This window comes from Zonotrichia albicollis, chromosome 2 (assembly GCF_047830755.1).
Source record: "Zonotrichia albicollis isolate bZonAlb1 chromosome 2, bZonAlb1.hap1, whole genome shotgun sequence".
Taxonomy (NCBI): domain Eukaryota; kingdom Metazoa; phylum Chordata; class Aves; order Passeriformes; family Passerellidae; genus Zonotrichia; species Zonotrichia albicollis.
The window spans coordinates 31,625,581-31,643,518 of NC_133820.1; positions in this window are offsets into that span (position 1 = coordinate 31,625,581).

Below are 17,938 nucleotides of genomic sequence, written 5' to 3' on the forward strand. Positions count from 1 at the left end.
CCAGTGCGGCGGCTTCTGGAGAAATGTGCCCGGGACCGGCCCTTAGCTCCGGGGAGCTCCGTATCCTTCGTCTTTCGCGTCTTTTGTGGTCTACATCATTGCAGAAAGGTTTTTCACTATGTTGGGCAAGGAGAAACTGTGCCACCCCATAAAACATCCCCCATCGTGTTTACATGTTGCAGAGAGATTTGGGGAGTGTTTTGCAAGAAGAAAAACAAAGTTGTCCAAAACACCTTCCAATCGAATGTTCATGTGTTTGGAAAAGGTAGGAGAGTGGTAAGGTACTGTTTTCTATCAGTTTGCAAGCTGCGCACACTATCCTAGTGTTGTGCAGCTTCATTCTCACCTTTCCGAAGCAGCCGCACTCTCCAGCTGCCGTGGCGAAGAATCGGCTTCTTCGCGCAAAGGCGATTGTGCCGGTCACAGTGCACTCCAGTGCGGCGGCTTCTGCCGAAATGTGCCCGGGACCGGCGCTTAGCTCCGGGGAGCTCCGTATCCTTCGTCTTTCGCGTCTTATGGGGTCTACATCATTGCAGAAAAGTTTTTCACTATGTTGGGCAAGGAGAAACTGTGCCACCCCAGAAAACATCCCCCATCGTGTTTACATGTTGCAGAGAGGTTTGCAGAGTGTTTTGCAAGAAGAAAAACAAAGTTGTCCAGAACACCTTCCAATCGAGTGTTCATGTGTTTGGAAAAGGTAGGAGAGTGGCAAGGTACTGTTTTCTACCAGTTTGCAAGCTGCGCACACAATCCCAGTCTTGTGCAGCTTCATTCTCACTTTCCGAAGCAGCCGCACTCTCCAGGTGCCGTGGCGAAGAAGCGGCTTCTTCGCGCAAAGGCGAGTGTGCCGGTCACAGTGCACTCCAGTGCGGCGGCTTCTGACGAAATGTGCCCGGGACCGGCGCTGAGCTCTGGGGAGCTCCGTATCCTTCGTCGTTCGCGTCTTTTGTGGTCTACATCATTGCAGAAAGGTTTTTCACTATGTTAGGCAAGCAAAAACTATGCCTGCACAGAAATTACTTCCCATCCTCTCTTAGATGTTGCAGAGAGGTTTGCAGAGTGTTTTGCAAGAAGAAAAACAAAGTTGTCCAAAACACCTTCCAATCGAATGTTCATGTGTTTGGAAAAGGTAGGAGAGTGGTAAGGTACTGTTTTCTATCAGTTTGCAAGCTGCGCACACAATCCTAGTGATGTGCAGCTTCATTCTCACCTTTCCGAAGCAGCCGCACTCTCCAGCTGCCGTGGCGAAGAATCGGCTTCTTCGCGCAAAGGCGAGTGTGCCGGTCACAATGCACTCCATTGCGGCGGCTTCTGCAGAAATGTGCCCGGGACCGGCTCTGAACTCTGGGGAGCTCCGTATCCTTCGTCGTTCGCGTCTTTTGTGGTCTACCATCATTGCAGAAAGGTTTTTCACTATGTTAGGCAAGGAGAAACTATGCCTGCACAGAAATTACTTCCCATCCTCTCTTAGATGTTGCAGAGAGGTTTGCAGAGTGTTTTGCAAGAAGAAAAACAAAGTTGTCCAAAACACCTTCCAATCGAATGTTCATGTGTTTGGAAAAGGTAGGAGAGTGGTAAGGTACTGTTTTCTATCAGTTTGCAAGGTGCGAACACAATCCCAGTCTTGTGCAGCTTCATTCTTCACCTTTCTTAAAGTGTGGCACTCTCCAGCTGCCGGAGGCGAAGAAGCGGCTTCTTCGCGCAAAAGCGATTGTGCCGGTCACAGTGCACTCCAGTGCGGCGGCTTCTGCCGAAATGTGCCCGGGACCGGCGCTTAGCTCCGAGGAGCTCCGTATTTCGTCTTTAGCGTCTTCTGTGGTGTACATCATTGCAAAAGTCCTTTCCACCATGTCTGGCATGGAGAAACTGTGCCACCCCAGAAAACACGTCCCATCGTGTTTAACATGTTGCAGAGAGGTTTGCAGAGTGTTTTGCAAGAAGAAAAACAAAGTTGTCCAAAACACCTTCCAATCGAATGTTCATGTGTTTGGAAAAGGTAGGAGAGTGGTAAGGTACTGTTTTCTATCAGTTTGCAAGCTGCGCACTCTATCCCAGTGTTGTGCAGCTTCATTCTTTACCTTTCTGAAGAAGCCGCACTCTCCAGCTGCCGGAGGCGAAGAAGCGGCTTCTTCGCGCAAAGGCGAGTGTGCCGGTCACAGTGCACTCCAGTGCGGCGGCTTCTGCCGAAATGTGCCCGGGACCGGCGCTTAGCTCCGGGGAGCTCCGTATTTCGTCTTTAGCGTCTTCTGTGGTGTACATCATTGCAAAATCCTTTCCACCATGTCTTGCAAGGAGAAACAGTGCCACCCCAGAAAACACCTCCCATCGTGTTTTACATGTTGCAGAGATGTTTGCAGAGTGTTTTGCAAGAAGAAAAACAAAGTTGTCCAGAACACCTTCCAATCGAATGTTCATGTGTTTGGAAAAGGTAGGAGAGTGGTAAGGTACTGTTTTCTATCAGTTTGCAAGCTGCGCACTCTATCCCAGTGTTGTGCAGCTTCATTCTCACCTTTCGGAAGCAGCCGCTCTCTCCGGCTCGCGGAGGTGAAGAAGCGGTTTCTTCGCGCAAAAGCGATTGTGCCGGTCACAGTGCACTCCAGTGCGGCGGCTTCTGCCGAAATGTGCCCGGGACCGGCGCTGAGCTCCGGGGAGCTCCGTATGACGTCTTTAGCGTCTTCTCTGGTATACATCTTGCAAAAATCCTTTCCACCTTGTATGGCTTGGAGAACCTGTGCCACCCCAGAAAACATCTCCCATCGTGTTTTACATGTTGCAGAGAAGTTTGCAGAGTGTTTTGCAAGAAGAAAAACAAAGTTGTCCAAAATAACTTCCAATCGAATGTTCATGTGTTTGGAAAAGGTAGGAGAGTGGTAAGGTACTGTTTTTTATCAGTTTGCAAGCTGTGCACACTATCCCAGTGTTGTGCAGCTTCATTCTTTACCTTTCTGAAGCAGCCGCACTCTCCAGCTGCCGGAGGCGAAGAAGCGGCTTCTTCGCGCAAAGGCGAGTGTGCCGGTCACAGTGCACTCCAGTGCGGCGGCTTCTGCCGAAATGTGCCCGGGACCGGCGCTGAGCTCTGGGGAGCTCCGTATCCTTCGTCTTTCGCGTCTTTTGTGGTCTACATCATTGCAGAAATGTTTTTCACTATGTTGGGCAAGGAGAAACTGTGCCACCCCAGAAAACATCCCCCATCGTGTTTACATGTTGCAGAGAGGTTTGGGGAGTGTTTTGCAAGAAGAAAAACAAAGTTGTCCAAAACACCTTCCAATCGAATGTTCATGTGTTTGGAAAAGGTAGGAGAGTGGTAAGGTACTGTTTTCTATCAGTTTGCAAGCTGCGCACACTATCCCAGTGTTGTGCAGCTTCATTCTGTACCTTTCTGAAGCAGCCGCACTCTCCAGCTGCCGGAGGCGAAGAAGCGGCTTCTTCGCGCAAAGGCGATTGTGCCGGTCACAGTGCACTCCAGTGCGGCGGCTTCTGCCGAAATGTGCCCGGGACCGGCGCTGAGCTCTGGGGAGCTCCGTATCCTTCGTCTTTCGCGTCTTTTGTGGTCTACATCATTGCAGAAATGTTTTTCACTATGTTGGGCAAGGAGAAACTGTGCCACCCCAGAAAACATCCCCCATCGTGTTTACATGTTGCAGAGAGGTTTGGGGAGTGTTTTGCAAGAAGAAAAACAAAGTTGTCCAAAACACCTTGCAATCGAATGTTCATGTGTTTGGAAAAGGTAGGAGAGTGGTAAGGTACTGTTTTCTATCAGTTTGCAAGCTGCGCACACTATCCTAGTGTTGTGCAGCTTCATTCTCACCTTTCCGAAGCAGCCGCACTCTCCAGCTGCCGTGGCGAAGAATCGGCTTCTTCGTGCAAAGGCGATTGTGCCGGTCACAGTGCACTCCAGTGCAACGGCTTCTGCCGAAATGTGCCCGGGACCGGCGCTTAGCTCCGGGGAGCTCCGTATCCTTCGTCTTTCGCGTCTTATGGGGTCTACATCATTGCAGAAAAGTTTTTATCTATGTTGGGCAAGGAGAAACTGTGCCACCCCCGAAAACATCTCCCATCGTGTTTTACATGTTGCAGAGAGGTTTGCAGAGTGTTTTGCAAGAAGAAAAACAAAGTTGTCCAAAACACCTTCCAATCGAATGTTCATGTGTTTGGAAAAGGTAGGAGAGTGGTAAGGTACTGTTTTCTATCAGTTTGCAGGCTGCGCACACTATCCCATTGTTGTGCAGCTTCATTCTCACCTTTCGGAAGCAGCCGCTCTCTCCGGCTCGCGGAGGTGAAGAAGCGGTTTCTTCGCGCAAAAGCGATTGTGCCGGTCACAGTGCGCTCCATTGCGCCGGCTTCTGCCGAAATGTGCCCGGGACAGGCGCTCAGCTCCGGGGAGCTCCGTATTTCGTCTTTAGCGTCTTCTGTGGTGTACATCATTGCAAAAGTCCTTTCCACCATGTCTGGCATGGAGAAACTGTGCCACCCCATAAAACATCTCCCATCGTGTTTAACATGTTGCAGAGAGGTTTGCAGAGTGTTTTGCAAGAAGAAAAACAAAGTTGTCCAAAACACCTTCCAATCGAATGTTCATGTGTTTGGAAAAGGTAGGAGAGTGGTAAGGTACTGTTTTCTATCAGTTTGCAAGGTGCGAACACAATCCCAGTCTTGTGCAGCTTCATTCTTTACCTTTCTGAAGCAGCCGCACTCTCCAGCTGCCGGAGGCGAAGAAGCGGCTTCTTCGCGCAAAGGCGAGTGTGCCGGTCACAGAGCAGTCCAGTGCGGCGGCTTCTGGAGAAATGTGCCCGGGACCGGCCCTTAGCTCCGGGGAGCTCCGTATCCTTCGTCTTTCGCGTCTTTTGTGGTCTACATCATTGCAGAAAGGTTTTTCACTATGTTGGGTAAGGAGAAACTGTGCCACCCCATAAAACATCCCCCATCGTGTTTACATGTTGCAGAGAGATTTGGGGAGTGTTTTGCAAGAAGAAAAACAAAGTTGTCCAAAACACCTTCCAATCGAATGTTCATGTGTTTGGAAAAGGTAGGAGAGTGGTAAGGTACTGTTTTCTATCAGTTTGCAAGCTGCGCACTCTATCCCAGTGTTGTGCAGCTTCATTCTTTACCTTTCTGAAGCAGCCGCACTCTCCAGTTGCCGGAGGCGAAGAAGCGGCTTCTTCGCGCAAAGGCGAGTGTGGCGGTCACAGAGCAGTCCAGTGCGGCGGCTTCTGCAGAAATGTGCCCGGGACCGGCGCTGAGCTCTGGGGAGCTCCGTATCCTTCGTCTTTCGCGTCTTTTGTGGTCTACATCATTGCAGAAAGGTTTTTCACTATGTTGGGCAAGGAGAAACTGTGCCACCCCAGAAAACATCCCCCATCGTGTTTTACATGTTGCAGAGAGGTTTGGGGAGTGTTTTGCAAGAAGAAAAACAAAGTTGTCCAAAACACCTTCCAATCGAATGTTCATGTGTTTGGAAAAGGTAGGAGAGTGGTAAGGTACTGTTTTCTATCAGTTTGCAAGCTGCGCACACTATCCTAGTGTTGTGCAGCTTCATTCTCACCTTTCCGAAGCAGCCGCACTCTCCAGCTGCCGTGGCGAAGAATGGGCTTCTTCGCGCAAAGGCGAGTGTGCCGGTCACAATGCACTCCAGTGCGGCGGCTTCTGCAGAAATGTGCCCGGGACCGGCGCTTTGCTCCGGGGAGCTCCGTATTTCGTCTTTAGCGTCATCTGTGGTGTACATCATTGCAAAATCCTTTCCACCATGTCTTGCAAGGAGAAACAGTGCCACCTCAGAAAACATCTCCCATCGTGTTTTACATGTTGCAGAGATGTTTGCAGAGTGTTTTGCAAGAAGAAAAACAAAGTTGTCCAAAACACCTTCCAATCGAATGTTCATGTGTTTGGAAAAGGTAGGAGAGTGGTAAGGTACTGTTTTCTATCAGTTTGCAGGCTGCGCACACTATCCCATTGTTGTGCAGCTTCATTCTCACCTTTCGGAAGCAGCCGCTCTCTCCGGCTCGCGGAGGTGAAGAAGCGGTTTCTTCGCGCAAAAGCGATTGTGCCGGTCACAGTGCGCTCCATTGCGGCGGCTTCTGCCGAAATGTGCCCGGGACAGGCGCTCAGCTCCGGGGAGCTCCGTATTTCGTCTTTAGCGTCTTCTGTGGTGTACATCATTGCAAAAGTCCTTTCCACCATGTCTGGCATGGAGAAACTGTGCCACCCCATAAAACATCTCCCATCGTGTTTTACATGTTGCAGAGAGGTTTGCAGAGTGTTTTGCAAGAAGAAAAACAAAGTTGTCCAAAACACCTTCCAATCGAATGTTCATGTGTTTGGAAAAGGTAGGAGAGTGGTAAGGTACTGTTTTCTATCAGTTTGCAAGGTGCGAACACAATCCCAGTCTTGTGCAGCTTCATTCTTTACCTTTCTGAAGCAGCCGCACTCTCCAGCTGCCGGAGGCGAAGAAGCGGCTTCTTCGCGCAAAGGCGAGTGTGCCGGTCACAGTGCACTCCAGTGCGGCGGCTTCTGGAGAAATGTGCCCGGGACCGGCCCTTAGCTCCGGGGAGCTCCGTATCCTTCGTCTTTCGCGTCTTTTGTGGTCTACATCATTGCAGAAAGGTTTTTCACTATGTTGGGCAAGGAGAAACTGTGCCACCCCATAAAACATCCCCCATCGTGTTTACATGTTGCAGAGAGATTTGGGGAGTGTTTTGCAAGAAGAAAAACAAAGTTGTCCAAAACACCTTCCAATCGAATGTTCATGTGTTTGGAAAAGGTAGGAGAGTGGTAAGGTACTGTTTTCTATCAGTTTGCAAGCTGCGCACACTATCCTAGTGTTGTGCAGCTTCATTCTCACCTTTCCGAAGCAGCCGCACTCTCCAGCTGCCGTGGCGAAGAATCGGCTTCTTCGCGCAAAGGCGATTGTGCCGGTCACAGTGCACTCCAGTGCGGCGGCTTCTGCCGAAATGTGCCCGGGACCGGCGCTTAGCTCCGGGGAGCTCCGTATCCTTCGTCTTTCGCGTCTTATGGGGTCTACATCATTGCAGAAAAGTTTTTCTCTATGTTGGGCAAGGAGAAACTGTGCCACCCCAGAAAACATCCCCCATCGTGTTTACATGTTGCAGAGAGGTTTGCAGAGTGTTTTGCAAGAAGAAAAACAAAGTTGTCCAGAACACCTTCCAATCGAGTGTTCATGTGTTTGGAAAAGGTAGGAGAGTGGCAAGGTACTGTTTTCTACCAGTTTGCAAGCTGCGCACACAATCCCAGTCTTGTGCAGCTTCATTCTCACTTTCCGAAGCAGCCGCACTCTCCAGGTGCCGTGGCGAAGAATGGGCTTCTTCGCGCAAAGGCGAGTGTGCCGGTCACAGTGCACTCCAGTGCGGCGGCTTCTGACGAAATGTGCCCGGGACCGGCGCTGAGCTCTGGGGAGCTCCGTATCCTTCGTCGTTCGCGTCTTTTGTGGTCTACATCATTGCAGAAAGGTTTTTCACTATGTTAGGCAAGCAAAAACTATGCCTGCACAGAAATTACTTCCCATCCTCTCTTAGATGTTGCAGAGAGGTTTGCAGAGTGTTTTGCAAGAAGAAAAACAAAGTTGTCCAAAACACCTTCCAATCGAATGTTCATGTGTTTGGAAAAGGTAGGAGAGTGGTAAGGTACTGTTTTCTATCAGTTTGCAAGCTGCGCACACAATCCTAGTGATGTGCAGCTTCATTCTCACCTTTCCGAAGCAGCCGCACTCTCCAGCTGCCGTGGCGAAGAATCGGCTTCTTCGCGCAAAGGCGAGTGTGCCGGTCACAATGCACTCCATTGCGGCGGCTTCTGCAGAAATGTGCCCGGGACCGGCTCTGAACTCTGGGGAGCTCCGTATCCTTCGTCGTTCGCGTCTTTTGTGGTCTACCATCATTGCAGAAAGGTTTTTCACTATGTTAGGCAAGGAGAAACTATGCCTGCACAGAAATTACTTCCCATCCTCTCTTAGATGTTGCAGAGAGGTTTGCAGAGTGTTTTGCAAGAAGAAAAACAAAGTTGTCCAAAACACCTTCCAATCGAATGTTCATGTGTTTGGAAAAGGTAGGAGAGTGGTAAGGTACTGTTTTCTATCAGTTTGCAAGGTGCGAACACAATCCCAGTCTTGTGCAGCTTCATTCTTCACCTTTCTTAAAGTGTGGCACTCTCCAGCTGCCGGAGGCGAAGAAGCGGCTTCTTCGCGCAAAAGCGATTGTGCCGGTCACAGTGCACTCCAGTGCGGCGGCTTCTGCCGAAATGTGCCCGGGACCGGCGCTTAGCTCCGAGGAGCTCCGTATTTCGTCTTTAGCGTCTTCTGTGGTGTACATCATTGCAAAAGTCCTTTCCACCATGTCTGGCATGGAGAAACTGTGCCACCCCAGAAAACACCTCCCATCGTGTTTAACATGTTGCAGAGAGGTTTGCAGAGTGTTTTGCAAGAAGAAAAACAAAGTTGTCCAAAACACCTTCCAATCGAATGTTCATGTGTTTGGAAAAGGTAGGAGAGTGGTAAGGTACTGTTTTCTATCAGTTTGCAAGCTGCGCACTCTATCCCAGTGTTGTGCAGCTTCATTCTTTACCTTTCTGAAGAAGCCGCACTCTCCAGCTGCCGGAGGCGAAGAAGCGGCTTCTTCGCGCAAAGGCGATTGTGCCGGTCACAGTGCACTCCAGTGCGGCGGCTTCTGCCGAAATGTGCCCGGGACCGGCGCTGAGCTCTGGGGAGCTCCGTATCCTTCGTCTTTCGCGTCTTTTGTGGTCTACATCATTGCAGAAATGTTTTTCACTATGTTGGGCAAGGAGAAACTGTGCCACCCCAGAAAACATCCCCCATCGTGTTTACATGTTGCAGAGAGGTTTGGGGAGTGTTTTGCAAGAAGAAAAACAAAGTTGTCCAAAACACCTTGCAATCGAATGTTCATGTGTTTGGAAAAGGTAGGAGAGTGGTAAGGTACTGTTTTCTATCAGTTTGCAAGCTGCGCACACTATCCTAGTGTTGTGCAGCTTCATTCTCACCTTTCCGAAGCAGCCGCACTCTCCAGCTGCCGTGGCGAAGAATCGGCTTCTTCGTGCAAAGGCGATTGTGCCGGTCACAGTGCACTCCAGTGCAACGGCTTCTGCCGAAATGTGCCCGGGACCGGCGCTTAGCTCCGGGGAGCTCCGTATCCTTCGTCTTTCGCGTCTTATGGGGTCTACATCATTGCAGAAAAGTTTTTATCTATGTTGGGCAAGGAGAAACTGTGCCACCCCCGAAAACATCTCCCATCGTGTTTTACATGTTGCAGAGAGGTTTGCAGAGTGTTTTGCAAGAAGAAAAACAAAGTTGTCCAAAACACCTTCCAATCGAATGTTCATGTGTTTGGAAAAGGTAGGAGAGTGGTAAGGTACTGTTTTCTATCAGTTTGCAAGCTGCGCACACTATCCTAGTGTTGTGCAGCTTCATTCTCACCTTTCCGAAGCAGCCGCACTCTCCAGCTGCCGTGGCGAAGAATGGGCTTCTTCGCGCAAAGGCGAGTGTGCCGGTCACAATGCACTCCAGTGCGGCGGCTTCTGCAGAAATGTGCCCGGGACCGGCGCTTTGCTCCGGGGAGCTCCGTATTTCGTCTTTAGCGTCATCTGTGGTGTACATCATTGCAAAATCCTTTCCACCATGTCTTGCAAGGAGAAACAGTGCCACCTCAGAAAACATCTCCCATCGTGTTTTACATGTTGCAGAGATGTTTGCAGAGTGTTTTGCAAGAAGAAAAACAAAGTTGTCCAAAACACCTTCCAATCGAATGTTCATGTGTTTGGAAAAGGTAGGAGAGTGGTAAGGTACTGTTTTCTATCAGTTTGCAGGCTGCGCACACTATCCCATTGTTGTGCAGCTTCATTCTCACCTTTCGGAAGCAGCCGCTCTCTCCGGCTCGCGGAGGTGAAGAAGCGGTTTCTTCGCGCAAAAGCGATTGTGCCGGTCACAGTGCGCTCCATTGCGGCGGCTTCTGCCGAAATGTGCCCGGGACAGGCGCTCAGCTCCGGGGAGCTCCGTATTTCGTCTTTAGCGTCTTCTGTGGTGTACATCATTGCAAAAGTCCTTTCCACCATGTCTGGCATGGAGAAACTGTGCCACCCCATAAAACATCTCCCATCGTGTTTTACATGTTGCAGAGAGGTTTGCAGAGTGTTTTGCAAGAAGAAAAACAAAGTTGTCCAAAACACCTTCCAATCGAATGTTCATGTGTTTGGAAAAGGTAGGAGAGTGGTAAGGTACTGTTTTCTATCAGTTTGCAAGGTGCGAACACAATCCCAGTCTTGTGCAGCTTCATTCTTTACCTTTCTGAAGCAGCCGCACTCTCCAGCTGCCGGAGGCGAAGAAGCGGCTTCTTCGCGCAAAGGCGAGTGTGCCGGTCACAGTGCACTCCAGTGCGGCGGCTTCTGGAGAAATGTGCCCGGGACCGGCCCTTAGCTCCGGGGAGCTCCGTATCCTTCGTCTTTCGCGTCTTTTGTGGTCTACATCATTGCAGAAAGGTTTTTCACTATGTTGGGCAAGGAGAAACTGTGCCACCCCATAAAACATCCCCCATCGTGTTTACATGTTGCAGAGAGATTTGGGGAGTGTTTTGCAAGAAGAAAAACAAAGTTGTCCAAAACACCTTCCAATCGAATGTTCATGTGTTTGGAAAAGGTAGGAGAGTGGTAAGGTACTGTTTTCTATCAGTTTGCAAGCTGCGCACACTATCCTAGTGTTGTGCAGCTTCATTCTCACCTTTCCGAAGCAGCCGCACTCTCCAGCTGCCGTGGCGAAGAATCGGCTTCTTCGCGCAAAGGCGATTGTGCCGGTCACAGTGCACTCCAGTGCGGCGGCTTCTGCCGAAATGTGCCCGGGACCGGCGCTTAGCTCCGGGGAGCTCCGTATCCTTCGTCTTTCGCGTCTTATGGGGTCTACATCATTGCAGAAAAGTTTTTCTCTATGTTGGGCAAGGAGAAACTGTGCCACCCCAGAAAACATCCCCCATCGTGTTTACATGTTGCAGAGAGGTTTGCAGAGTGTTTTGCAAGAAGAAAAACAAAGTTGTCCAGAACACCTTCCAATCGAGTGTTCATGTGTTTGGAAAAGGTAGGAGAGTGGCAAGGTACTGTTTTCTACCAGTTTGCAAGCTGCGCACACAATCCCAGTCTTGTGCAGCTTCATTCTCACTTTCCGAAGCAGCCGCACTCTCCAGGTGCCGTGGCGAAGAATGGGCTTCTTCGCGCAAAGGCGAGTGTGCCGGTCACAGTGCACTCCAGTGCGGCGGCTTCTGACGAAATGTGCCCGGGACCGGCGCTGAGCTCTGGGGAGCTCCGTATCCTTCGTCGTTCGCGTCTTTTGTGGTCTACATCATTGCAGAAAGGTTTTTCACTATGTTAGGCAAGCAAAAACTATGCCTGCACAGAAATTACTTCCCATCCTCTCTTAGATGTTGCAGAGAGGTTTGCAGAGTGTTTTGCAAGAAGAAAAACAAAGTTGTCCAAAACACCTTCCAATCGAATGTTCATGTGTTTGGAAAAGGTAGGAGAGTGGTAAGGTACTGTTTTCTATCAGTTTGCAAGCTGCGCACACAATCCTAGTGATGTGCAGCTTCATTCTCACCTTTCCGAAGCAGCCGCACTCTCCAGCTGCCGTGGCGAAGAATCGGCTTCTTCGCGCAAAGGCGAGTGTGCCGGTCACAATGCACTCCATTGCGGCGGCTTCTGCAGAAATGTGCCCGGGACCGGCTCTGAACTCTGGGGAGCTCCGTATCCTTCGTCGTTCGCGTCTTTTGTGGTCTACCATCATTGCAGAAAGGTTTTTCACTATGTTAGGCAAGGAGAAACTATGCCTGCACAGAAATTACTTCCCATCCTCTCTTAGATGTTGCAGAGAGGTTTGCAGAGTGTTTTGCAAGAAGAAAAACAAAGTTGTCCAAAACACCTTCCAATCGAATGTTCATGTGTTTGGAAAAGGTAGGAGAGTGGTAAGGTACTGTTTTCTATCAGTTTGCAAGGTGCGAACACAATCCCAGTCTTGTGCAGCTTCATTCTTCACCTTTCTTAAAGTGTGGCACTCTCCAGCTGCCGGAGGCGAAGAAGCGGCTTCTTCGCGCAAAAGCGATTGTGCCGGTCACAGTGCACTCCAGTGCGGCGGCTTCTGCCGAAATGTGCCCGGGACCGGCGCTTAGCTCCGAGGAGCTCCGTATTTCGTCTTTAGCGTCTTCTGTGGTGTACATCATTGCAAAAGTCCTTTCCACCATGTCTGGCATGGAGAAACTGTGCCACCCCAGAAAACACCTCCCATCGTGTTTAACATGTTGCAGAGAGGTTTGCAGAGTGTTTTGCAAGAAGAAAAACAAAGTTGTCCAAAACACCTTCCAATCGAATGTTCATGTGTTTGGAAAAGGTAGGAGAGTGGTAAGGTACTGTTTTCTATCAGTTTGCAAGCTGCGCACTCTATCCCAGTGTTGTGCAGCTTCATTCTTTACCTTTCTGAAGAAGCCGCACTCTCCAGCTGCCGGAGGCGAAGAAGCGGCTTCTTCGCGCAAAGGCGAGTGTGCCGGTCACAGTGCACTCCAGTGCGGCGGCTTCTGCCGAAATGTGCCCGGGACCGGCGCTTAGCTCCGGGGAGCTCCGTATTTCGTCTTTAGCGTCTTCTGTGGTGTACATCATTGCAAAATCCTTTCCACCATGTCTTGCAAGGAGAAACAGTGCCACCCCAGAAAACACCTCCCATCGTGTTTTACATGTTGCAGAGATGTTTGCAGAGTGTTTTGCAAGAAGAAAAACAAAGTTGTCCAGAACACCTTCCAATCGAATGTTCATGTGTTTGGAAAAGGTAGGAGAGTGGTAAGGTACTGTTTTCTATCAGTTTGCAAGCTGCGCACTCTATCCCAGTGTTGTGCAGCTTCATTCTCACCTTTCGGAAGCAGCCGCTCTCTCCGGCTCGCGGAGGTGAAGAAGCGGTTTCTTCGCGCAAAAGCGATTGTGCCGGTCACAGTGCACTCCAGTGCGGCGGCTTCTGCCGAAATGTGCCCGGGACCGGCGCTGAGCTCCGGGGAGCTCCGTATGACGTCTTTAGCGTCTTCTCTGGTATACATCTTGCAAAAATCCTTTCCACCTTGTATGGCTTGGAGAACCTGTGCCACCCCAGAAAACATCTCCCATCGTGTTTTACATGTTGCAGAGAAGTTTGCAGAGTGTTTTGCAAGAAGAAAAACAAAGTTGTCCAAAATAACTTCCAATCGAATGTTCATGTGTTTGGAAAAGGTAGGAGAGTGGTAAGGTACTGTTTTCTATCAGTTTGCAAGCTGCGCACTCTATCCCAGTGTTGTGCAGCTTCATTCTCACCTTTCGGAAGCAGCCGCTCTCTCCGGCTCGCGGAGGTGAAGAAGCGGTTTCTTCGCGCAAAAGCGATTGTGCCGGTCACAGTGCACTCCAGTGCGGCGGCTTCTGCCGAAATGTGCCCGGGACCGGCGCTGAGCTCCGGGGAGCTCCGTATGACGTCTTTAGCGTCTTCTCTGGTATACATCTTGCAAAAATCCTTTCCACCTTGTATGGCTTGGAGAACCTGTGCCACCCCAGAAAACATCTCCCATCGTGTTTTACATGTTGCAGAGAAGTTTGCAGAGTGTTTTGCAAGAAGAAAAACAAAGTTGTCCAAAATAACTTCCAATCGAATGTTCATGTGTTTGGAAAAGGTAGGAGAGTGGTAAGGTACTGTTTTCTATCAGTTTGCAAGCTGTGCACACTATCCCAGTGTTGTGCAGCTTCATTCTTTACCTTTCTGAAGCAGCCGCACTCTCCAGCTGCCGGAGGCGAAGAAGCGGCTTCTTCGCGCAAAGGCGAGTGTGCCGGTCACAGTGCACTCCAGTGCGGCGGCTTCTGCCGAAATGTGCCCGGGACCGGCGCTGAGCTCTGGGGAGCTCCGTATCCTTCGTCTTTCGCGTCTTTTGTGGTCTACATCATTGCAGAAATGTTTTTCACTATGTTGGGCAAGGAGAAACTGTGCCACCCCAGAAAACATCCCCCATCGTGTTTACATGTTGCAGAGAGGTTTGGGGAGTGTTTTGCAAGAAGAAAAACAAAGTTGTCCAAAACACCTTGCAATCGAATGTTCATGTGTTTGGAAAAGGTAGGAGAGTGGTAAGGTACTGTTTTCTATCAGTTTGCAAGCTGCGCACACTATCCCAGTGTTGTGCAGCTTCATTCTTTACCTTTCTGAAGCAGCCGCACTCTCCAGCTGCCGGAGGCGAAGAAGCGGCTTCTTCGCGCAAAGGCGATTGTGCCGGTCACAGTGCACTCCAGTGCGGCGGCTTCTGCCGAAATGTGCCCGGGACCGGCGCTGAGCTCTGGGGAGCTCCGTATCCTTCGTCTTTCGCGTCTTTTGTGGTCTACATCATTGCAGAAATGTTTTTCACTATGTTGGGCAAGGAGAAACTGTGCCACCCCAGAAAACATCCCCCATCGTGTTTACATGTTGCAGAGAGGTTTGGGGAGTGTTTTGCAAGAAGAAAAACAAAGTTGTCCAAAACACCTTGCAATCGAATGTTCATGTGTTTGGAAAAGGTAGGAGAGTGGTAAGGTACTGTTTTCTATCAGTTTGCAAGCTGCGCACACTATCCTAGTGTTGTGCAGCTTCATTCTCACCTTTCCGAAGCAGCCGCACTCTCCAGCTGCCGTGGCGAAGAATCGGCTTCTTCGTGCAAAGGCGATTGTGCCGGTCACAGTGCACTCCAGTGCAACGGCTTCTGCCGAAATGTGCCCGGGACCGGCGCTTAGCTCCGGGGAGCTCCGTATCCTTCGTCTTTCGCGTCTTATGGGGTCTACATCATTGCAGAAAAGTTTTTATCTATGTTGGGCAAGGAGAAACTGTGCCACCCCCGAAAACATCTCCCATCGTGTTTTACATGTTGCAGAGAGGTTTGCAGAGTGTTTTGCAAGAAGAAAAACAAAGTTGTCCAAAACACCTTGCAATCGAATGTTCATGTGTTTGGAAAAGGTAGGAGAGTGGTAAGGTACTGTTTTCTATCAGTTTGCAGGCTGCGCACACTATCCCATTGTTGTGCAGCTTCATTCTTTACCTTTCGGAAGCAGCCGCTCTCTCCGGCTCGCGGAGGTGAAGAAGCGGTTTCTTCGCGCAAAAGCGATTGTGCCGGTCACAGTGCGCTCCATTGCGCCGGCTTCTGCCGAAATGTGCCCGGGACAGGCGCTCAGCTCCGGGGAGCTCCGTATTTCGTCTTTAGCGTCTTCTGTGGTGTACATCATTGCAAAAGTCCTTTCCACCATGTCTGGCATGGAGAAACTGTGCCACCCCAGAAAACATCTCCCATCGTGTTTTACATGTTGCAGAGAGGTTTGCAGAGTGTTTTGCAAGAAGAAAAACAAAGTTGTCCAAAACACCTTCCAATCGAATGTTCATGTGTTTGGAAAAGGTAGGAGAGTGGTAAGGTACTGTTTTCTATCAGTTTGCAAGGTGCGAACACAATCCCAGTCTTGTGCAGCTTCATTCTTTACCTTTCTGAAGCAGCCGCACTCTCCAGCTGCCGGAGGCGAAGAAGCGGCTTCTTCGCGCAAAGGCGAGTGTGCCGGTCACAGAGCAGTCCAGTGCGGCGGCTTCTGGAGAAATGTGCCCGGGACCGGCCCTTAGCTCCGGGGAGCTCCGTATCCTTCGTCTTTCGCGTCTTTTGTGGTCTACATCATTGCAGAAAGGTTTTTCACTATGTTGGGTAAGGAGAAACTGTGCCACCCCATAAAACATCCCCCATCGTGTTTACATGTTGCAGAGAGATTTGGGGAGTGTTTTGCAAGAAGAAAAACAAAGTTGTCCAAAACACCTTCCAATCGAATGTTCATGTGTTTGGAAAAGGTAGGAGAGTGGTAAGGTACTGTTTTCTATCAGTTTGCAAGCTGCGCACACTATCCTAGTGTTGTGCAGCTTCATTCTCACCTTTCCGAAGCAGCCGCACTCTCCAGCTGCCGTGGCGAAGAATCGGCTTCTTCGCGCAAAGGCGATTGTGCCGGTCACAGTGCACTCCAGTGCGGCGGCTTCTGCCGAAATGTGCCCGGGACCGGCGCTGAGCTCCGGGGAGCTCCGTATCCTTCGTCTTTCGCGTCTTATGGGGTCTACATCATTGCAGAAAAGTTTTTCACTATGTTGGGCAAGGAGAAACTGTGCCACCCCAGAAAACATCCCCCATCGTGTTTACATGTTGCAGAGAGGTTTGCAGAGTGTTTTGCAAGAAGAAAAACAAAGTTGTCCAGAACACCTTCCAATCGAGTGTTCATGTGTTTGGAAAAGGTAGGAGAGTGGCAAGGTACTGTTTTCTACCAGTTTGCAAGCTGCGCACACAATCCCAGTCTTGTGCAGCTTCATTCTCACTTTCCGAAGCAGCCGCACTCTCCAGGTGCCGTGGCGAAGAATGGGCTTCTTCGCGCAAAGGCGAGTGTGCCGGTCACAGTGCACTCCAGTGCGGCGGCTTCTGACGAAATGTGCCCGGGACCGGCGCTGAGCTCTGGGGAGCTCCGTATCCTTCGTCGTTCGCGTCTTTTGTGGTCTACATCATTGCAGAAAGGTTTTTCACTATGTTAGGCAAGCAAAAACTATGCCTGCACAGAAATTACTTCCCATCCTCTCTTAGATGTTGCAGAGAGGTTTGCAGAGTGTTTTGCAAGAAGAAAAACAAAGTTGTCCAAAACACCTTCCAATCGAATGTTCATGTGTTTGGAAAAGGTAGGAGAGTGGTAAGGTACTGTTTTCTACCAGTTTGCAAGCTGCGCACACAATCCTAGTGATGTGCAGCTTCATTCTCACCTTTTCGAAGCAGCCGCACTCTCCAGCTGCCGTGGCGAAGAATCGGCTTCTTCGCGCAAAGGCGAGTGTGCCGGTCACAATGCACTCCATTGCGGCGGCTTCTGCAGAAATGTGCCCGGGACCGGCTCTGAACTCTGGGGAGCTCCGTATCCTTCGTCGTTCGCGTCTTTTGTGGTCTACCATCATTGCAGAAAGGTTTTTCACTATGTTAGGCAAGGAGAAACTATGCCTGCACAGAAATTACTTCCCATCCTCTCTTAGATGTTGCAGAGAGGTTTGCAGAGTGTTTTGCAAGAAGAAAAACAAAGTTGTCCAAAACACCTTCCAATCGAATGTTCATGTGTTTGGAAAAGGTAGGAGAGTGGTAAGGTACTGTTTTCTATCAGTTTGCAAGGTGCGAACACAATCCCAGTGTTGTGCAGCTTCATTCTTTACCTTTCTGAAGCAGCCGCACTCTCCAGCTGCCGGAGGCGATGAAGCGGCTTCTTCGCGCAAAAGCGATTGTGCCGGTCACAGAGCAGTGCAGTGCGGCGGCTTCTGCCGAAATGTGCCCGGGACAGGGGCTTAGCTCTGGGGAGCTCCGTATCCTTCGTCCTTCGCGTCTGATGGGGTCTACATCATTGCAGAAAGTTTTTTCAATATGTTGGGCAAAGATAAACTGTGCCTCCCCAGAAAACATCTCCCATCGTATTTTACATGTTGCAGAGAGGTTTGCAGAGTGTTTTGCAAGAAGAAAAACAAAGTTGTCCAAAACACCTTGCAATCGAATGTTCATATGTTTGGAAAAGGTAGGAGAGTGGTAAGGTACTGTTTTCTATCAGTTTGCAAGCTGCGCACTCTATCCCAGTGTTGTGCAGCTTCATTCTTTACCTTTCTGAAGCAGCCGCACTCTCCAGTTGCCGGAGGCGAAGAAGCGGCTTCTTCGCGCAAAGGCGAGTGTGGCGGTCACACAGCAGTCCAGTGCGGCGGCTTCTGCAGAAATGTGCCCGGGACCGGCCCTTAGCTCCGGGGAGCTCCGTATCCTTCGTCTTTCGCGTCTTTTGTGGTCTACATCATTGCAGAAAGGTTTTTCACTATGTTGGGCAAGGAGAAACTGTGCCACCCCAGAAAACATCCCCCATCGTGTTTTACATGTTGCAGAGAGGTTTG